Here is a 26,260-nt window from a genome sequence, read left to right as displayed (position 1 = left end):
AGTACCAAAATAATGAAATTTGTGCACTTCGTCATCATGAAAAAAGTTTGTTAAATACTTTTGCGCGAGAGTGTTAACCATGCTAATCTCACCATCAATGTTAGTACCTGGAATTTGTTTCATTAACTTAAAAACATTTACCTCGACAGAAAGATTTCTGAAGTAAGTGCCTTCTAGCTTAGTTGGTAAAACCTTTGGGTGATGATACCAGAGGTCTGGGGTTCGAACCCCCGCTACACACAATTGAGTTACTGATCTCTTTAAAAATAGGCTTGCCCACACATTTTAAAAGTGCCCAAAGAATGTCAAGGTGGTTTCAGATCCTAGAAAGGGTATTTGGCTTAAGAAAAAAGATGTTGAGAATGGGATACTAGATGAAAGGGAAGGAGATGAGAAAGGGGAAATTCCTAAAGAAGTATTAGATCCTGTTAATGCAGTGGAAAAATAGACCGAGGAAAGTAGTGAAGAAAAAGAGGCAGGGACTAAGACAGGGCTTGTGCCAGTGGTTCTAAGGGTTGAAATGGACCAAAAGGGGATGACTCAGACGTCGGTGAATCAAGAACAGACGAGTGCAAATGAGATTGGGAAGGATGGCTGGGAAACTCCACCTAGGAGGCATATGATCAGGGCAAGGGTAGTACAAAAGACTGTGACTGCTGAGACATCGGCTACAGTGACTGGAAAGGAGAGGGTGCATGAATCAGTGAAGGCAGCACTTGTAACCAACAAGGGCACAATTATGGTTGGCAGCAAATATGCGGGGGTGTCCAGAGAGATAGCGGAATGGGGGAACCAGCGCTTTTCTCACAAACCTACCTAGAAATGGGTTTTCATGCTATGGACAAGTTAACTGATGCCTAGCAAGTACAACTACAGCTGATTCATATGCAATGATCAAGCCATGTTCCTTTCCTCATGATGTAAGAAATTATATATGATGATGTAATGGGGAAAAAGTATGAGAGATTGTAATTTCCTTTTATTCTTTTTCTTTTATTTTTTAATAAAGGGGTAGGGGACCCCGTTAACAACCTCGCTTACCGTTAAAAAAAAAGATTTCTGAAGGACATGCTCATGGAACCATCCCGACAGTTTATGAGGGAATTGCAGTTGCAAGGAAAGGACGCCCTAAGATGATAGGAATAGAGTCACATGCAACATATGTATCCAGAATGACAAAATTGATGGGAAAGTAAAAGTCTTAGAATTTTACGACGACGTTTTCCACAATGCCTTTGGGATACTTGATAGAGCGATCGGCTAACTGCAGAGTCATATTGGTAGGTTTGAGGTCATGCAAACCTAGTTATTTGAACAGGTAATATGGAAGTAAGTTCACACTTACTCCTAGGTGGTAGTGCGCAATAGTTGTATACTTGTCTCCCAATGTGCATGGAATGGTGGGTTTTCCTAAGTTCTTGTATTTGACAATACCATTGGTTCCAGTTATGGAAGGGAACTATTCTGTAAGGAATGTTTTTTGAGGAACATTGGTTCTCCTTTTGGTGATGCACATATCTTTCAAAAACTTTGCATATTTTGGTAATTGTTTCAGGGCATTGAGAAATGATAAGTTGATGGTTAAATTCCTGAAAGTTTCTCAAATCTCATCAAAATTTTCATCAGATTTGTTCTTTGCCAAATGTGCAGGAAATGGTGCCTTTGGTCAAAATTTGTCATACGAATCAGCTTGCTCGTTTCCCAGTGCCATAGATGGTGACTTGGTTGGAATTGGTGCTTCAAGCGTAGGTCTAACATCAGAAGTAGGTACATTGGGAGTTTTAGCTCCTGTTGGTGGAATGATAGCACCCAAAAATATAGTTTTGAACCCTTAATAGTATTACATTTAGGCCAATTATGTTTATAATAAATAAGAGTTAGTAGTGTTTACGGGTTTTTGTGTATTTCAGGTCTTCAAACTGATTATATGCTAAAAAATGTCATTTTGCATGGAAAACTAGTCATTATGATTGCTAAAAGAGTTCTATGTTTAAAGCCTAAGAATCAAGAAGAAAAAGTATTTTCAAGTCTAGTCAAAGCTGGGAATTCAAAGTCATTTCGGGTAGAAAAAGGACAAAAAGTAATAAAAACTTCAAAAGGGAGTATCTTTAGACTCGGACTTCAGAATTAGGCCTACTTTATATCAAAACGACCGGAACAAAATAAGCTTTCCAATAGACCTGGCTTCGCCCCAATCAGAGCTGTAAAAGTGGACAAAATAGGCACTAAAATAAATTCTAGCAGAAGTCGCCTCTTTAGACTTAAGCTAATGGACTTTGGGCTCACATTAAAGGCCCAAAGTCTCCTTTTTTGGGCCATGCACAAAAATTTAATCCTAACCTTCTCCTATATAAAGAGGGTTAAGGCTAAACTTTATACTCCTTTTCTAGCTCCCTTTTCTTTAGTGTAGAGTAGGTTAGTGTAGTTTAGGGTTAAGCTTTGTAGTGTAGCGACCATTAAACCTTCTTTAATTCAATTCAAGTTCTTTGTTATTATGTCTTCTTATTATTGTTTAATTAGTTTGAATCCAATGATATTAGGCTAATCCCCACATTAGAAGGAGTGATTTAATAAGGAATAGATTGCTTAGTAAAATTATTTAATTGTGTATTTAATGAGTTTAGTTTATTGTATAACTTACAAAATAAACATATAGTAAATTAAACTAGGGATTGTTATGATTAAGTCGAGATATTTGGTTGTAATAATCCTACATGTTAGTAATAATGACTATAGAGATGTAGGTTGTTGTGAGGGATGATAAAGTTTGAGGCTTTAGATTGGACCATTATGGGAAAACTTAAATAAGATTACTACATTTTCAATGAATAATTCGATTCTTGTACGAAACTAATCATTAGGTGGATTTATTACTCTCTCTATATGTTTCTCTCATAGTTAATTCAGTATTTTTGTGCCTTAGTTTATTGTTTTACCATCTCATATTACTCTCTCATTAGTTAATAGTAGTTTATTCTAGATTCGCATTCAAGTACATGCAAATAAGAGTGGATCGAACAGGACTACTCTCTTTATTCTATGATATTGAGAGTATTATTATATATTGATTAGAATGAGTTTAGCATGTTTAAACTACTATTTTCACATCTCTTTATCAAATGGCATCGCTGCCGTCTTACTTTGTTAAGTATAACGTGTTTAGAATAATCAAAACTGTTCACTATTTTTTCTACCAAAACACTATTTTTACTGTTCGCAATTTCTTCAAAATTTTCTGCTACTGCCTGAGTGCATACGAGTTGCGAAACCAACTCTTTTCATTCCCGTGACCTGACCCTAAAAAATTCACCCTTAGTTATTAACTTGAAAGTGCGTGCACGCCCTAGATTTGCCTTAACAAAGTTGCGCCCAGTGCTCAACACCATAGGCACGACCCGTGCCCAATTTGCCTTATTTCGAAGCGCACCCGTGCCCTAGTTTAAGTTGAATAAATTATTTTTTTTAACATCAAGTGCAATATTACCTCACGAGTATAGTACAGTACTCGTATGCCCATATACTATAATATTTTATAAAAAAAAATTCATACTAAACGGTGTCTAGAAAACTTACAGAATTGAGGTTATCTAATTAAGGAACGTACACGCATGGACAACCTCCCTCAATTCTTAAGTGGCCTGGCCGTTGGTTTGATAAAAAAAATTATTAAGTAGTATTATTAGTTAAACTAGTAAATGGGTACGTGCGTGGCACGTGCTAGGAAAGAAAATTGGGGTGGAGAAAATCAAAGGAATGATCGCATGTAAATTAGAATAGTAACATATTACATTTGTTTTAATGGATTATGTAACATGTTTTAGATTAATACAGGTCGAGGTCTGACAAAAAACTTCAATAAGAAAAAAACACTTCAATACGCTAGTTGTGTTCTTTGTTCGATTTGATTTTTGCTGCTCTGCCATGTTGTGAATAAATATATTCGAAGAGGTATTTCGCCACCTATAATTTAGTCAATATATTATTATTAGTGCATATGCCACAAACTAGTTTACCAAAAAAATAGGTATTATGTTGATGAAGTTAACCTTTGTACTGTTGGTTGTGTAATTATCTTGTTGAGCATTTATATGTGATTGAGGAACATTGATAGATTCATATGAGTACACCACCTGCAAGATATAAGAATATATATCATGGTATGCAACATAATTGTTATTCTGCACTGGAGAATAAAATATCTCAAAAAAAAAAAAAAATGCAAGAAGAATAACCTTTTTTTTATCATTGTCTTCAAAATGTTCTAGCGAATCCATTAGCTCTTTTTTTTTTGTCGTTTTAAATATTTTGGTCGGTTTAAATAAGAAGGTAGCTTGGACAGAGAACGAAATTGTAGCTAGCTAGCTAACAAAAACCATTTTTTTTTTCATTGAGAAACAATTAGAAAAAAAAACATCGGACATTGTTAATATTTGTTTTATAGATCTATTAAGTCGGATATAATATGTGGAGTAAATTGAATGTGTAAATAAAAGCTTTCTGGAAGATGGCTATGTGGCAAAATTACCATTGAAAAACTTTTTTTTTTATCGGTAAGCGAGGTTTTTATAGAGGTCCCCTACCCCTTTTCATTAAATAAAAAAATTGAGTTTCAATCTAGTTGTCATAAGTTTCCCATAGTATCATATACTATTTTCTTAATATCTTCTGAGAATGAGCTAGGGATAACTTCTATGTGCCACACAGTGGGTGCATTACATGTGTGAGTAGCTACTAACTTATTACATTTCCTATAAATGTGCTCAATAAAGAATCTAATTGATTTGTCTATCAAGCCCAGAATGCCTTCCATCATCTTTCTTACTTGCCATGGTTTCTTGTCCTTTTCCATGATAAGGTGCAGCAGATTAAATGAGTTCGTTTGTGCTTCAAGTCTCTTAATATTCTTTTTCTCTTCAAGTTGCCAGCCTCCACTCGCTTGTTTGATATGCTTCTCAGTATTCATTACTTGTGCGGATGGGGGAGGAACTTAGATGATTGTACCTATTATTAGTCACCTCCTTGCTTGTCTTTGACCCCATAGAGTCCTTTACACCATTACCAACCTGTTCTGATTTTTGTGTTCGAGCTCTACTCACATTTCCCTTATTAGAAGAAGCTTCAGCTGTTATAACTCTCCTTTCCTTTGTACCTCCATTTCCCTCCTTGAGTACTGTTTTAAAAGTTTCCCCTACCTTAGTAGTCTCTTTGCCCTTAATGCCACCGTCTATGACATTCAGTGTATCATCCTCTTGCTTGTTTTCTGAGCTAAGAGTTGCACCCCTTGGAGATTGCCCTGTCTGAGCCCTGAACCGATGCTTCTTAGTAGGTGATTCCCATTCTTGCTCGCTTTCAACAACATGCACTTCTTGTACTTCAACATCTATCTTGTTCGCTGCCTTGGTAGTTGTAACATCTTCTTTACTGTCCTTGCTCCTCAATATAATGTGGATCTTATTTCATGCGTATGAAGATTGAATGATTCAAATGATGGAGTGTTGTTTTTTTCAAACCATCTGTTTGGAGGCGACAAAAGGAAGAAATTATGGATGCTAGTCGCATCTCTGAATTACATCTATTTCACCCTGTTGTTAGTCGCACAATCCTTTGATCAATTCTTACAATGGTTATTGGTCCCCATTCTGAAAATGTTATTAGCACCCAACTCCACATGCATAACTTTGGTAGGTTTCAGGCTTCCACTTGATTAACATAATAATGCAATGGAATGTTGGTTCTTTGAGAGTCAAATTAAGTGTAATAATCGAGTAGTTAGCAATAGGTGTAGAGTGCACGGTGAAGGAGTGCAGAGGCATTATAAGCGTGATGTAGGAGTGTAAAAAAAAATCGTTGACCCATCATCCGGGTAGGGTACCCGGTCTTCACCCGCCACCCAAACCCGCACAGACCCGAAAACAAACCCACCCCGCCCCGCCACCGTTTTTACGCAGTCGGGCTATGGGTGTAGGTTCTATGCTCAAACCCGACTCGTTAAGCCCCCCGACCCGCACCGTGTCAAAAGCTGTTGACCCAACCCCGTTGACCTGTACAATTTCAAAACTCTAACTCTAATATTTTTGTATTTTGTTTATATTTTCTTTTAACTTTTGTAGGAATTTGAGAGATATGAACACAGACTTATGAGTTCAACATCAATTTCAAATATTCAAGTTTGAACATTAGTCAAATATTAAAAGTTCAAATTCAACTTTCGAATTTTGCAGAAGATGAATCATTCATCTTTGTATTAATTTCGAATTCTTTTAGTTTATATTTTATTGTTTTGTACCATAGATCCTTGCTCCCATCTTCATTTTATCATGCTATGGAAAATAATTAATTTACAAATGGTAAATCACGAGAAAAAAATTTCAGATTTACAGATATAGTTTTGGGTTTAAATTCAAGTTTTTTTATATTTGTTTATTTTTTATTGATTGATTCTATTTTTTTTTTCTCTATGTTGTGAATTGGAAATATATTACTTGCAGAATTAGAAAGTTTTTTTTGGGTGAAATTGGGTTAAAATGATAATTTCCACCCGACCCGGATGACCCGCCCAAAACCCACCCCGTAAGTTGACCTAACAGGCCGGGTGATGGTACTAAGACATGACACTTCAACCCGCCCCGCCCCGCCCCGTCGGAGACCACTGGATTTGTATCCCCTAGACCCGCTCCGCCCCGACCCATCACTATTTGACCCGCGGTTGACCCAGCCCGCCCCGTATTACACCCCTACGTGATCCATTGTGCATACTCACTATGCTATGCCTAGATGATTATAGAAACAATTTGTCAAGCGGCAACAATTTTGATTATAGAAACATCCATAATACTTTTGTATTGTGGACTGGGCAAAATGCTAGTGGTACTGGGCAAAATGCTAGTGTTCTTCATAAAAAAAAAAATTGTTGGACTGGTATTAAAAACTCTAATATTATTTCCAATAAATAAAACTTTTGTATGTCAGAGGTGTCATGTTGTGCATTGTACGTGGTTAATACTACACTACCTAATTTCTGTTTACTGAAAGCATGCTTAGATTTCTTACAATATTTGTTGAAGTTGGTGGCGCTAAAATTTTCTATTTGTATTGATTGCCTTTTAAATTCCTTTTCAAATCAACTATTATATTAAAAGTAATTATTAAGCGTAGTGTTAGACATTGTTGTTAAATTAAAATTGTTCACCCTCCATCCCAATGAGGCAAAGACATAATGAAATAAGGAAATAACAACCCTTAAGAATGTAGAGAAGCCAGAATTGGTTAGTAGGACCATGCCCTAAGCTTCAATCTTTTGGGGTAAGTCCGTAGCCCAGCCCTAATGATTCAGGATGGACTTCATTCGTGTTTGGTCTTAGATAAGCCTAAATTTATTGATTGGGCTCCAATTTGTTTTTAGACTTTGGGCGAAATTTAACCAGACCGACATCTCTTTAGCCAGTGCTGATACTGGATTACTGGTTGACAAAAGCACGACCGCAGTGCGGTAGCTAGTAACGGGTCGTAAAACCAAAATCCAGCATGTTCGACATGGAACCATATTAGGTAACAAGAGAGTTAAGCATTGAATTTGAAATGACTCAATTTCAAGGCTGAAGTTGTTTCAATTGAGGCCTTCGGAGGAAGCGAGAGTGATCTGGACATAGTGATGTATCTGCTTGGGAATGGTATTGCCTTCGGAGAAAAAATGAATGTCATTCTCTTCCGGCACATCAATCCAGTGCAACGATCTTATTGAGAAGATATGGACGTTTTAGCAGAGTTTCACACTTTCTGGCCTTGTCAATTTTCAAAATTGAAATGCATATTATCATGAAAGTCTGTCTCATTTCTGTAGTGCTTTCCATAACATATTCAATCTTTGGAACTATCGTAAAATGTATAATTGAATCGTAAAACCTTTGAATTCATAATAGGTAAATGCTCTACTCGATATTGAATATTACTGGTGCTCATGGTTTCGTTCCAGGTTTATTAAAAACCTTTAATATATTTTCCTGACAGTATAGATGATTACATTGACCTTTTTTTTTGATGACACAAATTCAGTTTAGTATGACTCTTCTTCTTGTTGGAGGATGCTAACGTATGGAGAATTGCTAGTGTAATAAATTTGATGCGTTCTAGACTTCTTCTTGAACCATAATTTCCACAGTCTTGCATCCCTCAGATATTCCTGTTAAATGCAAATTGCTTTGATGCACGGGCACAGAACATTCCTAATCTTAGTTATATAGAACTAGTACCTAGCTCATTTTCTGAGGATGTCAAGAAAATCATTATGGATGATGCTAGTGGAAAGCACTATGTAAGATTGAAACAAGCTATTTTTATTATTATTTCATATATGAAAGGGGTATGGTAGCAGCTGCGTGTGTGGCTTTGGGGAGTCCTCCCTCTAAAAAGTGGTGGCTCATCAATGTGGGACTAAACAACACACAAGTATTTGAAATACACATGAAGATTCCAAAGAACTAATATAAAAACCTATGGCATGGATGTCAAGAAAATCATTATGGATGATGCTAGTGGAACATAGTTACTATTTTTATTATTATTTCATATATCATATTCAAGAACATAGTTACTCATATTCAAGCCGATATTTTGAAGTTTGAGCTAGTAAATTTCAAGCATGTTTTTAGGGAGGGAAACCAAGTAGCAGGTTATCTATCCAAGTTAAGTAGGCAAACTTGTAATGAAATTGTGTACTTTATTCCACCGTTGGATAAAAAACTTAATGATTTGATCTTGGCGGATAACTAAGGAAAGATGTATCAGAGAATATCATAGTCTCATAAATAAAAGGTTGGGTAGTCCTAAACCCCTAGTTATTTCAAAAAAAAAAAAAAAAAGTCCTGATTCTAAGTTAAAATGGGTTTGTGTTGGTCGTTTGAGTTTTTTAGGTATAACTAAGTTCAATAAAATCACATTTGTTTGGCATATGACTTACTAGACGATAGATATTTGCTATTTGTTCATGTGATGTACTAGCATTATGTTCTTTATTTATTATATCTGTTAGCCTAAGGTGTAGTTCAGAATGTTAATTGCAGTAAGTTGTAGTGTTGATTAGCTAAGGGTTGGGCATTTTTATAGAATTCAAATCAATGTTTTGTAAGGTCAAATTAAATATACCCATTTGTTATTAATTTTAGAAGAAATAATTTAATATATTTAATATTTTATTATATTGTAAGTGAGAGTGTCTCACATACAAATTCATCATGATTCTAAGCACCCTAAGAATCCATTTGTCGATACCAAGATTAGTAACTTGGATGCTACTGTTGTTATTGATACTTATTCTAAACCAAAGCCTAGTGTTCGCGGTAGTCTCAAGAAGTAATCGTTTTAATATCGAGTCTGTTGTTGAAGTGTGTGGTAGTTGGTAGAAGTGAGTAGGAGAACCCTTACTTGCTTCTTTTTATTTTTATGCTCATACTCTATATTATACTGAATGCAAGTTAAGATATTGCTATTGGGTTAACTCAAATACGCTGCTAATGTGGGCGGTATAATTATATTTCTTCTAGATAATATCCTACTTGGTTGCATATATATGATATTGTCTGTGTTTTCAGGAATTAGTGTTTAGTTGGTGTAAGGATTTTTTTTTTTTTTTGGGTTTCCCTGAGATTGTTCCTCATTATTTATATCCTTTTCCCAGTGAGCAAAAGTTTATATTAATAGAATTAAACATCTTGTAAATCTTCCATGCTACAATAAATTGTATATGAGAGTTGGCTGTTATTCGTGGATGATGTATTTTTGCTCGTAGGACAAGAAGATATTATTGTGTTCATGCTTATACTCAATCGAGTATTTTCTACCTCCCCAAATTCTTAGTACTAAAGAAAGATAGTAATACCTAGCAAAAGTAAGCGTATGTTGTGCTGTTTGGGTCACATAACTCTTTGGAAGACATGTTACTGACTAATATTGTGTTTGCTCTATCTCGCAGGGTCACTTGTAGATCTGGGATGTGTACAACACCAATAGAAGTTACATATTCTCAATTGATTGCAAGTGAGATCTTCCCTTTTGGTGTGGTGAAAGCCCTCCTCTACCCTGGAGCTGTGGAAAATGGACTCATCAGAAATAGGACCGCCCTAAAATGGGACAACGTATTAAATATCTACAACCTAACAGAGGTGAAAGAAGCCTCCCCAGTAACTAATCTCCAGCGCCTAGAGGTTTGACATTTTTATTTAGTGTCCTTTACTTGCTCCAAGATTTGGTAATCAATTCCAATTATATAACTGAAGTTACAATAGGGCACCCTTCATTAGTTTTCACTTAGGCTTCTGCTGAGCACAGATATGTTTGACCTGACCTCAAGTTCATCCAGTATAAGCACTTGATGCTCTTTTACCATTTTTTGTCCAATGCACTTGGAATTACATAAGTTAGCTTTGCGTCGGGGACTTCACTCTTAATTCGCATGACATCCTAATATTTATGTTATGGCATGAAGCTACCTTAGTACACTAATGAGATATGCATTGTCAAGATTCTCTTTTGATCTCATTGTTACTTTGTTTGCCTCTCTTACCAGGTTCTTGCTGGTAGCTAGCTACTTCTCGATGGCAGGAGCTCTTGTAGGTCTACTGAAACCTGGTAGGATGAGCATGTTTGGGACACTTCTTGTCATACGGGGCCTTGTCAAGGAAGGGCTTCTTGGGAAACCTGTGAATGTAGTTCCTACAAAAGCTGTTTTTGTGTACCCTACCATGTTGATTGCGCTAGTATGTTCTTTCACTTGTATAAAGTATTATGTCAATAAAATTGTTAAAAGTAGTCCGGCTCGACCCTTGGCGAAACCCCTACAAAGATTCTTATGGGTTTGATTGAAATGATAGAATTTTGTATGACCTGCAGGTGTGATGCGAATTGTATGAATCTAGTATGGTGCCATAATCAATTTTTTTTATCCAATTCAATACATTTGCCACAGCCATAAACTGTGGCTAAACTTTAGATACAGTCCAATGAAAGACATTTGCCACAGCCTAGACCTGTGGCCAAATTATAGATCTAGTCCACAAAAGGTAGTGGGCACGGGTCGTGTGAGTATTAGCCACGATTTAGTGCTATGGCAAACATGAAAATTCACCATGGCCTATGTAACTGTTTATAACCGTGGCATAAAATGAAGCTTTACCCACGGTCTTTAGCCGTGGCCAAAGATTATCAACATGCGCATTGGCAATGGTCGTGCAACGGCTTAGAACCATGGCAAAAGGTCATGCTCAGTATTCTTGTAGTGAACCCTTAATAGTATTACATTTAGGCTAATTATGTTTATAATAAATAAGAGTTAGGGTGTGATCATACTAGCACTAATGCACCGGATCCCATTAGAACTCCGCAGTTAAGCGTTCTTCTTAATTTGATTTTGGGAGAAAGAGACCTTAAGTCGGAGAAATTAAAGGAAGTAACAATGGGGACCTTAAGTTGGAGAAAGGGAGTAACTTAAGGTACCTTAACTCTAGATAAGGTTAGCCATCTAAAACACCTACTTTTAGTAAACTCTATTAGGTTTAATAGAATTCTCTAGAACTTTTCATGTTTATTTATTCCTTTTTTAGAAAAAAAAGAGAGAGGGAAACCAGCTTCCGTTTCTACTTTTCTTATTTCCCTTTTTCGCTCCTCTGTATATCTTTCATATACTTCTCCTCTTACTACATGGATTCAGTTCCGTTTGGGTTTGGAATGGACAGACACCATGTCACCTTCCCCAACCGAAATGGAGAAGAATCATCCAGACAAGGGGCGTGTAGAAATAGTGGTGTTGATACCACTAATAAGGAAACTTATGCTAGCAAAACAAGAGGTCACATGAAACAAACTGTGGATGTTGCTTCACTCCCTATTCCTTCGAGAAAGGAAGACAAACCAGCCATAAAAATACCTCTAGCATCTTTAGAAAGAGGTATAGAAGCTTGTAAGTATGCGCTGATTGCAAGAATTGATGCCAAAACAATGAGCATAGATAGACACAATCAGATCTGTAGTCAGCACTGATTGGAGTCTAGCAAGAACAGTAAAGATTTCACCTTTGGGTAAAAGCTTCATCATATTTAAATTCACCAACGAGGAAGACTTTAACAAGATCTATTTTGGTGGCCCTTGGTTCTTACTAGGACAAATCGTAAGATTTACTAAATGGACTCCAAATTTTAATATTGAAACTCATAGACAAACATCTGGGGTTTGTAGGGGTTAAATTCCCAGGCCTACCTTTTGAGTAATGGGAAGTAAATATACTTATGAGTATGGGAAGAGGGCTTAGATGTCCAATTCAAGTTGATATGAATTCTTTAGAAAGGACAAATGGTTATTATGCCAGTGTATTGGTAGATATTTATCTATCAAAACCTTTATTACCAGACCATATATCTGTTGAAGTGTCAAAACTGGGGATCGAGTTTTGGCAAAAAATATAATATGGCACAATCCCAAAGTTTTGCAACCAGTGCAAAATAGTGGGACATTTGATGTCAGAGTGTAGACAAGGTTCTAAGAATAGGAAGTGGGACTTAGTGGCACAAGATAATCTAGTAGAAAAAACACAGCTGAATGACAGGGGAAAGGAACCCATGGAGTAGGAAACACAAGTGAAAGGTGTCAGACTTTCTAAGAGTAAAAAAAGAAGATTAAAAAGGAATAGAGCAGCTGAATGGAGGCCTATAAACATTCCAGCCACAGGCGAGATGAGTATAGAAAATAGAAATGAATAGGTGCCTCCAAGTTCGACTTTAGTTTGCTACAACTCGTGATTAGATGAACGAAACTCTAGTGCTCATGGTATAGGTGAAGCAAAAGAAACAGTGAATCTGAATGAACAGGAGCATGGAAATGTGATGAGGATATGCAAGTTATAGTTTTTCATGAGCAAGTGCTGAATGAGCCCCTGAATCTAGATATGGAAGTAGAGAGCCTAATGAGTTATAACATGGAAACAAGGTTTCATCTCTTAATAGATAGAGATGAAGCAGAAGAGAATTCTGATGATGAGATTTTCGATAAGGAGACAAAATATTTCCATGATCGTATCAAGGAGGTAGAAGTTAATGTGGCTGAGCCCAGTACTCCAGAACCTGTGAGACCTATAGGGATTATGACAAGATCTGGTCCACAGTGTGGAGTGGGGAGCAACATCAATAGTAGCAAGCAGAAAGCAACAATAACAAAAAGTCAAACCAGTGGCAAGAAGGGAAGGGGCAGACCAAGAGGCTCCAAAAGAAAAGGACACAGATGATTACATCCATGTGCTTTTGGAATGTTAGAGGTGTAAATGAGGTAGAAAAAGCAAGAGAAATAAATATGTTAAGAGTAGACAAGAAACTCAGTGTGTTTTGTTTACTGGAAACTAAAGTAAGGATGAATAAGTAAGAGTTTATTAGAAACCCCTGTTGTCCATCTTGGGAGCATAAAAATAACTATGGAAAGGATCCTGTAGGGCGTATCTAGATTTGTTGGGATTCATATAAGATTGACATCAGAAAGATACAAGAATATGATCAATATATTCATTGCAAAGTTAGATTCAATGCTACTGATGAAAAGTTCTACTTAACAGTGATCTACGCCAGAAATTCAAAAACTCTCAGACTAAATCTCTGGCAGGAATTAGTGACGATGCATAATTATATTAACTTACCTTGGTGTGTAGTAGGTGATTTTAACAATATAACAAAAGCCGAAGAGAGAGTTGGAGGAAAACCTAAGCACCCCAGTGAAGCAGAGGAGTTTGTGGATTGTTTGCAAAAATCAGGATTGTCAGATCTTAGTTACAATAGATTCTTTCACACATGGAACAATAAAGTGGAAGGAAAAGGCAGAATCATGTCCAAGATTGACAGATGCTTAGTGAATAGTCAATGGAATGATGAGTACTCATCCTCTAAGGTAGAATTCTTACCTCAAGGAGTGTCGGATCATTCACCTATTTTTCTCTTTTGGAATGATTTCAATATCAAGCCAACACCTTTTCAATTTAAGAATTACTGGGTAGATCAATTGGAACTCCAAAACATTCTGCAAGAAGTTTGGAAGGTTAACATTTTTTCTAATCCCATGTATGTTCTTATGCAAAAACTGAAATTGCTCAAGGAGAGAGTTAAGTTATGGGCGCGAAGTAATTTCTCAGATATACATGAAAGGGTGTTGCAAGCTAGAGAAAGTTTGTATGATATACATAAGCAAATTCAAACTAATCTGATGGATCCTATTTTGGGACAGAAGGAGAAAGATGCTCTGCAGAGGTATAGTGAGTTAGCAAGGATTGAGTCCTCTGAGATCAAGGGTAAACAAGATAGTGAATGGATGCTTGAAGGAGATAAGTGTACTACCTTTTTTTTTCATATCTCTGGAAGAAAATAAAGCAAAAAATGGTATCTGGGCTCTAAAGGACTCAGAAGGTGCAACTATCATTAGTCAGGCTGAAGTAATCAAAGCTATATTAAATGACTACACTAATATGCTAGGAGTAGAGGCTGGAGAGATATATGATGAAGAGTTCTTTAATCAATTGCAACTTAGAGCCAAAGTTCCTGAACAGATGCAACTTATTCTTGATGCAGAAGTTATAACAAAGGAAATCAAAACAACTCTCTTTGATATGAAGGACAATAAATCTCCGGGACTAGATGGCTTCACTTCATTTTTTTTCAAAAAATGTTGTTCTATTGTTGGTCAAGATTTCACTGCTGTAATTTTAAATGCTTTCTCTTATTGTAGATTTCCTAGATATGTTAATGTTACTTTTCTATGTCTCATTCCTAAAGTCAGTACTCCCTCAAAGGTTGAGGATTTTAGACACATTGCCCTTTGTAACACCATATACAAATGCATATATAAAGTAATCTCAAATAGGATAAAGCTTGTTATCAATGATCTAGTGTAGACTAATCAATCTGCTTTTATCCCTGGCAGATCAATCCAAGACCACATACTCTTATCTCATGAACTCCTCATAGGCTATGACAGGAAGAATGGTACACCCAGATGTACCATCAAGGTGGATATTAGGAAGGCATATGAAATGGTTAGTTGGGAGACTATCAAAACCATGCTTAAACTATTCAGATTTCCTCCTAACATGTGCAAATGGATTGAATTGTGCTTTTCAACTCCATCCTATTCTGTTATGATAAATGGTTCGCCCGAGGGTTTCTTTTCTAGTAGAAGAGGAGTTTGTCAAGGAGATCCTTTATCCGCATATATCTTTGTGATCATCATGGAGATTCTCAGATGTATTCTCAAGCAAAAGATTAATGATAAGTCCATCAAGTACCATTCAAAATGCAAGAAGGTGAGGCTATCCCATTTGGCATTTGCGGATGATATTCTCATGTTTTGAAAAGGGGAGGTTGCATTTCTCCAAGCAATCAAGGACTGCCTTGATTTGTTTAGAAAAGCGACTGGATTACAGATCAACAAGCACAAGACATCTCTACTAGCTGGAGGTCTAAACGAGCAAGACTCTTTATCTTTGGCTTCTATATCGGGTGTGGAGTTAATTAAGCCACCAGTGCGATATCTAAGATTACCACTCATCTCTGCTAGGTTGGGCATAAGGGAATGTTAGCCTTTTGTGGAGAAGGTAACAAGACAGATTACAAACTGGAAATCGACACTTCTTTCTCATTTTTTTTTATCGGTAAGTGAGGTTGTTAACGGGGTCCCCTACCCCTTTATTAAAAATTAAAATAAACAAAAAAAGGAAATTACAATCTCTCATACTCTTTCCTCATTACATCATCATATATAATTTCTTACATCATGAGGAGGGAAACTTGGACTGATCTTTGCATATGGATCAGCTGTAGTGGTCCTTGCTAGGGCATCAACTAACTTGTCCTTAACGTGATAAACCATTTCTAGGCAAGTTTGTAAGAAAAACGCTGACTAGTCATTTAGGATTTTCTTCCCCCATTCCGCTCTCTTTGGAAATCCCCGCATATTTGTTGGCAACCATAGTTGTGCCCTTGTTGGTTACAAGTGGTGTCTTCACTGGTTCTTGCACCCTCTCCTTTCCAGTCATTGTACCCAATGTCTTAGCAGTCACAGTCTTCTGTACTGCCCTTGCCCTGATCATATGCCCTCCTTGGTGGCGTTTCCCATCCACCCTTCCCAATCTCAGTTGTACTCACTTGTTCCTGATTCACCGACAGTTGAGGCATCCCCTTTTGTTCCATTTCAACCCCTAGGACCACTAGCGCAAGCCCTATCTCAGTCCCTGACTCATGGTCTTGCTCATGTTGACCAATCACAACCCTGTCTTGCCCTGGGGTGGGTGTACTTTTCTTAACCCATACTTTAGGTTTTTCCTGTAATCCAGTAGCACTCTTTGCACATTTAGCTGTTGAATGACCAAAAGCTATACATCATGAATAGAGTGGCGGTTTCCAATTATATTTAATTGGCACCATGAAGGATCTTACTTGATCAACTACAACTAGCACTTCTTTCGGGAACGTGCAGTCAACATCAATCTCCACACAGATGCGTGCAAAACTAGTCCTTGTCATCTCCTCCATTGGCTTATCCGTAAATATCGGTATACCAACAACACTAGCCACCTGACTGAACCCTGCGCTATCCCACATTTCTAACGGAAAATTCTTCATAATAATCCAAATGGGAATGGTATTGAGCTCCCTAGTATTTGCCTCAATGAACAGTTTCCAAGGTCTAACAATAAACAATTGGCTAGCAATATGAAAACTTCCTTTATCCAAGACTGAGTCTCGATCTTCGTCAGACTGGAATTCAAAAGTGTACATGTTTCCATGCGATTTCATGGTGAAACTGTTATTTAGTCTCCACACTCTCATAACAATCTCCTTGACATATAAAAACCCGAGCTTCTTTCCTACAAAACTACCCATAACCAGTTTGTCATACTTTTTCTGAATGTGCTCAAACTGCACAGACTTCACATGAACCACTGTCTTCCCATCAACCATTGTAGGTTTAATATAGGTAAGGTTTTTCTTACCCACTGTGCTTTGGCCAAGCACATCAGCCCAGGAAGACACTTTAGAAGGATCACCAACAACAGGAAAACCAACAGCTTCGGGTAAGTTCACTGCACTGGAACTCAGGTAATCAGTGCTAGTCATAGGATTAGCATCGCGGATCAGGCCTTCCGATGGGTGGGTAACGACAGCTTTCATAGCATCACACTTCCGGTAGGCTAGTATATTTATTCTACAAATCCTGTGAGAATATAGCCTAAAGCCTTATATGAGTGAAATATTTGAGAAATGACATAAAGAAGAAGTAAATTCCGAATAGAGAAATTAGACGTCCACTTGCTAGATCACTATGTCATATCCTAAGTGAGAATTTAGGCACTCTTTGGATCAATATAGCCAGAAATTCAAACCTATATGAAATTATTTTCCGCTAGTCGCCCCTCTGAGCCTTTTCTTTAGCATTTCATAAACCACAAATCCTTTACCGTTTTACAAAACAAAATAAAAATAAAAATCAGCCTACCCATCTTTGAATGAGTCTAAGAATAGAGGTGAAATGAAGAATAAAGAGAAAAACCTTTGAAACCAAGAATTTGTTAGTTGCTTCAAATAAGAAAAGAAAAGAAAGTTTCCATCCAAAGAAAAGAAAATAAAAATAAAATAAAATAAAATAAAATAAAATAAAATAAAAAGTTAGAACTCCAAAAACATAATCAAATGAGTCAAAAGCCAAAAGAAAAAGAAAAAAAATGGCTAAGGATGGAAACAAAGTATAGAAGCAAAGTAAGAACAAGGTTTTTCTCTTAAATACATAATATGAAAACTCTATTATCTCAGACTGGATCTTTTTAAATATCCATTTCCTTCATTCTTAAACTATCACCTAATCCCCGCAACACCTAATAAAGACCTCTAGCTCAATTAGGAATAGGTTATTGTGATAGTAAGTAGCAGATGTGTTTGATAGACTTCGGCTTCCTTGTGTGTCATTGAGATTGTAAGGTCAAGTGTGCCCACTGCACATTGGAGTAGAAAAACTTTAGCGGAAAAATTAGAGTGTTTTTGTCTTGACATTTATGTGAGGACCTACTTAAGGACGCTATTCCAAGGTTTCATAAACGAACCTGTTATTGCATTTCATAGCATAGTTAATTATATATATGTTTATTTATAGATGATTGATTATTATGCATATATTAGCTTAGGTTTTGACTTGACTATTCTGTATTCATTGCTAGTGACACTACACCATAATAGGATATTTGCAACACGCACCTTTTTTGATTTGCAACGCTTATTTAGCGTTAGTAAGTTTCCAACGTTAAATAAGCGTTGGTAATGTTGTAAAGCGTTGCTTTATTTGGGTGAATTTCCGAAATTAATTGCTAACGCTTAAAAAGCGTTGGAGAAGTGTTACAAACTTAAAAATTTCGCGAACAGAGAGAAACCAAAAATATCGAACCAAAAATATCGAAATATAAAACATAATTTTTTTTTTTTTTCTCTCTCTCTCTCTCATCGCCGCATTCTCAAGATCCCTAATTTTTGACTCCTCAATCAAAGAAAGAAGAAGAAGAAGAAGAAGAATGGTCGATCCCTAATTTTCGCACTCCTCAATCCCTAAATATTGGTTCTCTCTCTCAATTTCTCTGAAATTGAAAACAATGGTCGTTCCATTTGGTTACTTTTTTATTAGTTGAGTTTGGGTTTTGCAATTCACTGTTTCTAGCTTCTCATTGGAAGATGAAAGACCATCATCACCATATGAAGTATTACAACACATATCAGGTGAAGCAGTTAGAGTAGCAAGTGAAGCAGTGGTTGGGAAATTGGGGCATCATCGACGTTCTCGAGTGAGAGTGTATCGTCATCCGGGAATTTTAGAAGTAATAGTTTTCAGAAATGGAAAGCTCAAATGCAAAGAGCATTACAAAGAGGTGGTCATAAGGAGGAACAATATAGAAAGTCGAAGTTTTAATCCACGAAGTTTTAGTTAATCGAAAAGGCAATGGTATCGGAGATCATTCAAACAATTGGTACGAATGTTTTGTTGTATTATTGATGTTATTCAATTTTTCATTCTGCATTGCAATGGCATATGATTGAAAATGTATGAATATTGTTGCAGGATTTTTTGAACTATAAAGAACCCACGTCCATATTTGAACACTTTGTCATTGTGGGTCTTCCTTCAGATACTAATCTCAAGGCAGTTGAGGATGGGTTTGCTAAGAAGAAGACATGGGAATTGCAGATGGCGAAATGTGAAACGTTTGATACTAAAACTCTTCAATACCGTGGACCTTCTTACCCGATGTTGGAACCTCAGGTAAATGTAAACGATACATAGTTTGCCTTATTGGAAAAGTTCCCATTTTACTATTTTAGAATTCGTGTAAACTGTGACTCAAATGTAAAGCGATACATAGCCTAACATTATGACTCAATATTGGATGGATAAATAGTTTCAAGTTGAACGGGACAACAATTTGATCCTTACGGTAGCTAGTTTCTCCTTTGCGGCGTACTGTGGCAATTTGCATTTGAAATGTCACATCTCACTTTCTTGGCTAAATAAACCTCGATGTCATTCCGCGGTAATGCGAGGCATTTGTAGATACTTGGGCTGTATTATCTCCTCCGGTACCGAAAAGTGGGGCGGGATTGATTCAAGCTAATGGCTTTCATTTAGAGGCGTGTTTCTTGGTCTCATAGTTGATGGTTATGGCACTATTGATGGATGGGGTACAAATTAGTGGTCTAATTCATGCCGCAAACAACACCACAAAGAAGGTAACCCGCAGTTACGCCCCATTAACATGTTTTGGAATAAACGCGTTCGGCAATTTTTTAAAGCTAATCGTCTCGGCTTGCTTTAATTTTGCGGGATTGCACTAAAATGGCACCAACGATAAGTATTTATATGTTGATTGGTATATGTTCGCGATCTAGTAATATTTGTTAATAAATTCGATAAAATCGCTGAATTTTGTTGTTAGGCTATCAAGTTCATATTCGCTCCAATAGTTATCTCAAATATTAAGCGTGGTCCCGGGCATGGTATAAGGTAAGGATATTCATTCCATTGATCGACAATCAATTGAAGTTGTAATGACCGACCCTCAAAACACGATTGAAGTATGTACTTTGAGAATCTATTGGCGGTTAGACTCGGTAGGCTCGTGATCTGATTTTGCCCTTGCCGTATGCCACAAAATTATGTGGATGGTGGTGCTGTGTGTGTGTGGTGGTGGTTTGCGTGTATATGGTGGTGGTGGTGGTTTGCAGTGTGTGGTGGTGGTGGTGGTGGTGGTGGTGTGTGGTGGTGGGATGGTGGGTGGTGCGGTGGACCGGGTAATGAAGTGGATTTGGTGATGCGGATCTTGTGTTGCGATGGTGTGTGAGTGTGGGCTTTATTCTTTGTTAGGTGGAGTGTGTGCCGGTGTCTTCTTTGGGTGGGTGGGGTGTGTGCCGGTGTCTTTCTTGTGGGTGCCTTTTTCTTCTTGGGGTGTTCTTTGCCGCCATCGGTGACACCGGGCACGCCATGGACTGCTTCCCTTTCTTATTTGTTAGTTTCTTCCCTTTCTTATTTGTTAGTTTTCAATTTTGAGCCACTTTTAAGAAACCACCGAAAACAACAAAATTTGATAATTTGCTCGAAAGCCATACCATTAGCAAATTTTCATTGATGACATTATTTGTAATTGCACAGGTTGATCCGGTAACCATGTTAGAAAGCCATCAGCTATGTAAAGTTTCTTCGTTACAAGTAAAAGTAAGAAATCATGCAATTAAGCTACATACAATCTCATTTTCAAGTTATATATCAATCTTAGTCCAACAAGTTTTTTTTTTTTTTTCTTAATGCAGGTTTTGGCCATCGATGAGTTCGCGGTATAAAGGTGGAAAAAGCTGAAGTTTCTCAAGTTAAGGAAGCCTTTGATGCCATCTTATCTTCTCACAAAGACGAAAAACTCAAGCTCCAAGTGAATAACCCACATCAGAAATTAAGAAGTCAAGAACTATGAGGGACAAATAAGATAGTCAATTGAGACAAAGGGCCTTGCATGGGATTTTAATGTATGTTCCGCTTTATTCTCGTATTTCTTTTCTTTTTGATTTTCTAAGTGGGTTTTCTTTGGATCTTAATGATTTCGATTGAGATATGAGATCTAGTGGTACTAGTGAATGAAAAGAATTCCATGTATCGAGGAAAAATAAGCATGATGATGTATATCTTGAATACTTGCAGATGGGTTTTATTTGAAGGTTGGGCGATCCAGATATTTGTATCTAATCACGTGAGTGATTTAACAAAGATCATCATTTTTAATAGTTTAACATGTTTATAGTTAAAATGTCCAAGATGTTAAGGAAAGATAATATCATGAAGTATAATTTTATAAAGTTTGGTATTAGATGACAACCAAGATTGGAGGTAGATGTCTAGCTTGCTAGTTTCCCCAGAACGGATGAGCTTAGCAGTTTAGAATGAGTTATGTCCGGCAACCAAAAAAAGAAGAAGAAACAGTTAGACTATCTATCGAGGATATTCGCTCTCCAATCATCATCGCTACTCACCTTGACTATCAACATTATTTTGAAGTCTCCAAACAACTACAAGCATAGATAGTCTTCTGCATCCTTGGCTACCCCGCAACGTATGAAAACTTGAATCTATTTAATATAAGGACTGGGATACACATAAATACCAAAGATTGTATGCATGATGATGTGTACCATATATGTGGGTGTAATACTTATTTTGTTTCCATTTTATGCGTTTTCATTTTTAGTTGATACCGGCGATATGGAGTTCGGTCACGGTGATATTCCTAATTACACAACATCGGATGGATCGGTAAGTCTTACTTTTGATATCATTACACAGTTTAATACGTTGTAGTGTACAACGTGCCACCGAGTTTATCTTTTGGGCTGATTGCAGGTTAAGATACGTAAAGAGAGCGAGGTGCGTTTGAAGATAATTGGAACTCGAAGTCGATGCCACATAAATTGTATGCCTTCAAACACTTTTTCTTTTAGCATGAAATTGCAAACTGATGAGTCCAAACCTACTTAGAGTTATACAATGCATGCTGAACCTATGGCCTCTGCTCTACATTTTTGATTGCTTTTGTACTTTCGCCTCTACATGATCCCTATGATAGAAATTTATTGAAAATACTCTAGATCATTATAACTTGTTTTTGACATGCCATTTAGAAACTAGATTAATTATTTAGACGTTCATTATGTCTATTATTCATGTCATTTAGGTATTGGATTGGTGATACAAGAAAAAGTTCCAATAAAATAAATTAAGTGAAGGTTGTTATCCATATACATTATGATTTCATGATTATTTTTGCTTGAATCTATGTAGATCTGAGCTGTGTTTACTTGTTTTATGTAGTAGTAGTATGTCCGAAGACATTAAGAGGCTAGTTATGGAACTAGAAGTCCGAAACCTGTTTTTCAGTTGTAAGGACTATAAGACTATTTAAAGCACATTAGGCGAGATGGGAATTTTCTTGATTGTGTAGAAAGGACTTCTCACCATTAAACTTTCACTCAAAGATCTTTTGTGACATAAGAGTTGGATGACTTCTCCAACTTTTCATATCCTTCTTCAATATTTTCATATAGTATTGTTTTTTGTTTAATGTATTGCATTGTGTTGCTTGGGAATTGTCTTGATTGTGTCAGATCTTTGTTGTTAGTCATTTTTCACTAATGGTGTAACCTTATAAAAATAGATACCGATCGGACTTGGCTACCCGCAATGGACATGCCCGATTCTAATATTTGCAGAGTTCAAACTTTGGTGTACACAATGGAAATCAACGTATTTAGAAGTGAAACTAAGATATCCATCCATTTGTAATTAAGTCGGCTAGATTAGGTTGAAAATTAGTTTCATAAATCATAATATAATAATTATGTTGATTGTGGGTTGAGTTCCTTAATACATATTCTATGTGCCTTGAATTGATTCGGCTTAGTGAGTTCCTTTTAATCTTATGGTGGAATAATCTTGCACGCCGCAGGCACTTATCCGGCTTAGTGAGTTCCTTGTAATCGCGACACCCAATATGCTCTTTATATTATACGGTCACCGTATGTTCAAGTTTCAGGTGAACTTTTGTGATAAGTGAATAAAGAACACACGTTTAGATATCCCTTACCCATAGGTATATTCGTCTCAATATAATCACATAAAAGTGAGAGTGGCGAACCCACGGGTTATTACTAGTTTAAAACATTATGCAAACCTACGTTCCATGATATGAATTCCTTTGATCTAACCGCAAATTGCAAACCGTGAGGTTTTCCTTTAAGCTCGATAGGCCAACTATATATCATATATTTAATTACTCCGGGAGGCAATTATTGCGGTAGGATGGAGCTTAAGTGTTGGTAACGTTTAGACTCCATCCAACCAAACATTGATCTTCCGGGTTACCTTCAAAGATCCGTGGTCATGAACATGGTTGTTGGCGAAAGTGCTCCCTCGAGGAGTTACTTTCTCCTTTGGTTTGTTCTATATATCATATATTTACAATTTTATAATTGAATCCTTTTGATTATCATCTGACATTTTGTTATGCCCTTGCAGTTCTGCATTGGTACCATAAAGGATGATTTCTTGGGTGTCATCAATGATCCCGGAGCAGCTGCATAGTGGATCTTTTGGTCAGCCTTTTTTATGTTGCATGGAGTGACAAACTGGCAGGCGTATCTTGTTCCCTAATTTGTATCTTGTACGGTCACGAAAAAACAGCTCATCCATTTAGACTTCTTTCCTTTTCCTATCCAAGTGAAATGATGTCGTTGCTCGGTTATATGTTCTGTTAATGGCTATTCAGAAATTGAAACAACTATTTTTTAGCATGTTGACTGAATTCGCTTTAAAAAAAAACAGGTTCATTGTCTTTTTTCCTTCTAAAAATTCATTTAATTTGAAGTGGAGATTCCTCATTGTTTTGGTGTTGTAATGGCAGTCGGTGGAGAGCTTTCCAGCCGAAATTTCTACTACTTTATCGGTTCAGGTATTTGAATCTCGAATTTTATATTTCTTTGCTATATGTTTGTCTCATGTGTAGAATTTCATAGAATAAGGTGATGCAATTTTTTACTTGAGTTTAAATGTTGAAAGCAAGTTGCTTTAAATTTTGGATTTTAGAATTTTGATGAACTTGAGTTGAATTTGCAGATGTACTTAGAATGTTTGGATAAATGTTTATATATGGGACTTATTGCATCTGTTTTCTGGGCAATTATTCTATGTTTGATAATGCATGTTGGTAAGGGATACCCCCTATTATTAGTTGCAATTAGGGTAAAGAAATAGAGAGAGTAGTAGGGTATCCCTGACGCAATTAGTTGATCGAGCTATGCATATGAAAAATTGTTTGTTTATTAGTTTAGACTTTGGAAAATGCTAAAACTACTAGTAGAGAAAATTTTGTATTAAATGTTACAGAAGTTTGCTCCAAAACATTGTATTTTTCCCTCAAGTCAAGTGCATTAAATTATTCCAGAAGCAAACCAACGTATGTGGTTGTTATTTTTAAGTGGGCTAATTATACATCTATGATACGTCAAATTAATTTTTCTTTGTATTGTTATTTTCTAATGGCTATTCATTGTATTGATAATCCAGTCGGAGAGTGCACAAGGAGATGCTACTGCTAAAGCGATGGGTTGAGGGCGTGGCGGGGCAGGTTTCTGTGGCCGTGGAAGGGGAATGCGAAGGCGTTGAGCTTTTTGGGTTTGAAGATGCCAAGGACTTCCTAGAGTAAAAGGAAGATTTTGAAAGCAAGGGTGGTTTGTTTCGTGGGAAGTTTGCTTTTTGTCCTTAATTTTGTTTGCTTTAGTTTGGAGTGAGTTTGTAGCTATATATATATTTGTCTAAACCATTCTTGTATTCATCGGATTCTTGTATTCATTGGTTATTGTAGGTTTAGCTGGTCTCGCTACAAAATATGAGAAATTATTATTTTTTTATTAGCAACCCATCAAAGAACGGTTTATAACCGTTACAAATGAATTTTAAATTATTTTTTAAAATTAACTAACAACTTTGTAACGGTTAAAACCGTTGTAAAAAATTTTAACAAATTACCAACGCTTAAAAAGCGTTTGTGAAATTTCTGTTTGCAACGCTTTTTAAGCGTTGGAAATTTCTGTTTGCAACGCTTTGAATTTCTGTTTGCAACGCTTTTTAAGCGTTGGAAATTTCTATTTGCAACGCTTTGAATTTCTGTTTGCAACGCTTTTTAAGCGTTGGAAATTTCTATTTGCAACGCTTTTTAAGCGACGCCATATTTGCAACGCTTAAAAAGCGTTGCAAAAATTATTAGCAACGCTTTTTTGCCGTTGCAAATAGCCTGTTATGGTGTAGTGTGAGATGGATAAGATATCTGAGAATAGGTAAGGAAACAATAGTTTTATTTCTTAGTCGTTGTAGTATAGATGAAGTTTGTGAGTACCTTCACTAGAAAACTCTCACGAGGCGATAACACGTCCACTAGGGAATTCCTAGTGGTTTAAGGCCTTGTTGCATATGGTCAATGCAATCGCACTCGGCAAAACGAGATTAGTTAGAACTCCATTTTTGGTCATTTATTCTAATTTCTCATATTTGCTTGAGGACAAGCAAAATGTTGCTTGGGGGTGGTTTGATAAGAGCCCAAAACTATAGTTTTAACCATTTAACAATATTACTTTTAGATCAATTATGTGATTAATAAGTAAGAGTTAATATTGTTATCGTGCTCTTGTGTATTTCAAGCATTGGAGTCAATTATGTGCAGAAATGCATCCCTTTTGTGAGATAAAGGAGCAAAAGTTGGTTGCTAAGAAGTTCTATGATTAAAGGCCAAGATTCAAGGAGAAAAAGCCTTTTCAAAGCCCGGTCAAAGCTGAAAAGTCAAAGTCAACGCGGGCAAAAATAGCGAACAAAAGTCAATAGAACTTCCACAAGCCGTGTCATTGGACTCAGACCTCAAAATTGGGTCTACCATATTTCAAAACGACCGTCTCGGAACGAGCTTTCTAATGGTCCAAGCCTTGGCCAAATTAGAGGAGCAGAAGTGGACGAAAAGACTATTTAAGTCATTTCCAGCTGAAAACCACTTTGTGAACTGAAGTAATGAGGTTTTGGGCTCGATATTCCAGCCCTAAACATGGCTCCTAAGCCCATGCACGAAATTGTGGATCTAGCCTCTTCTATATAAAGAGGACTAAGGCTTAACTCCTAAGTT

At 36.7% G+C, this 26,260-nt stretch overlaps 1 long non-coding RNA gene and 1 pseudogene across 1 annotated transcript; both read left to right on the top strand.

Annotated features, from left to right (window-relative positions):
• The first annotated feature begins 9,929 nt into the window (after positions 1-9,929).
• On the top strand, positions 9,930-10,853 carry LOC147481904 (uncharacterized; annotated as a pseudogene).
• Positions 10,854-23,785: 12,932 nt separating this feature from the next.
• Positions 23,786-24,958, top strand: LOC147481903 (uncharacterized). The gene is made up of 2 exons (XR_015205393.1): positions 23,786-24,043; positions 24,658-24,958. It is a non-coding gene; the product is annotated as an uncharacterized LOC147481903 (long non-coding RNA).
• Positions 24,959-26,260: the final 1,302 nt, after the last annotated feature.

This window comes from Coptis chinensis, chromosome 8 (assembly GCF_015680905.1).
Source record: "Coptis chinensis isolate HL-2020 chromosome 8, ASM1568090v1, whole genome shotgun sequence".
Classification (NCBI taxonomy): domain Eukaryota; kingdom Viridiplantae; phylum Streptophyta; class Magnoliopsida; order Ranunculales; family Ranunculaceae; genus Coptis; species Coptis chinensis.
This window is presented reverse-complemented; position numbering and strand designations above follow the sequence as displayed.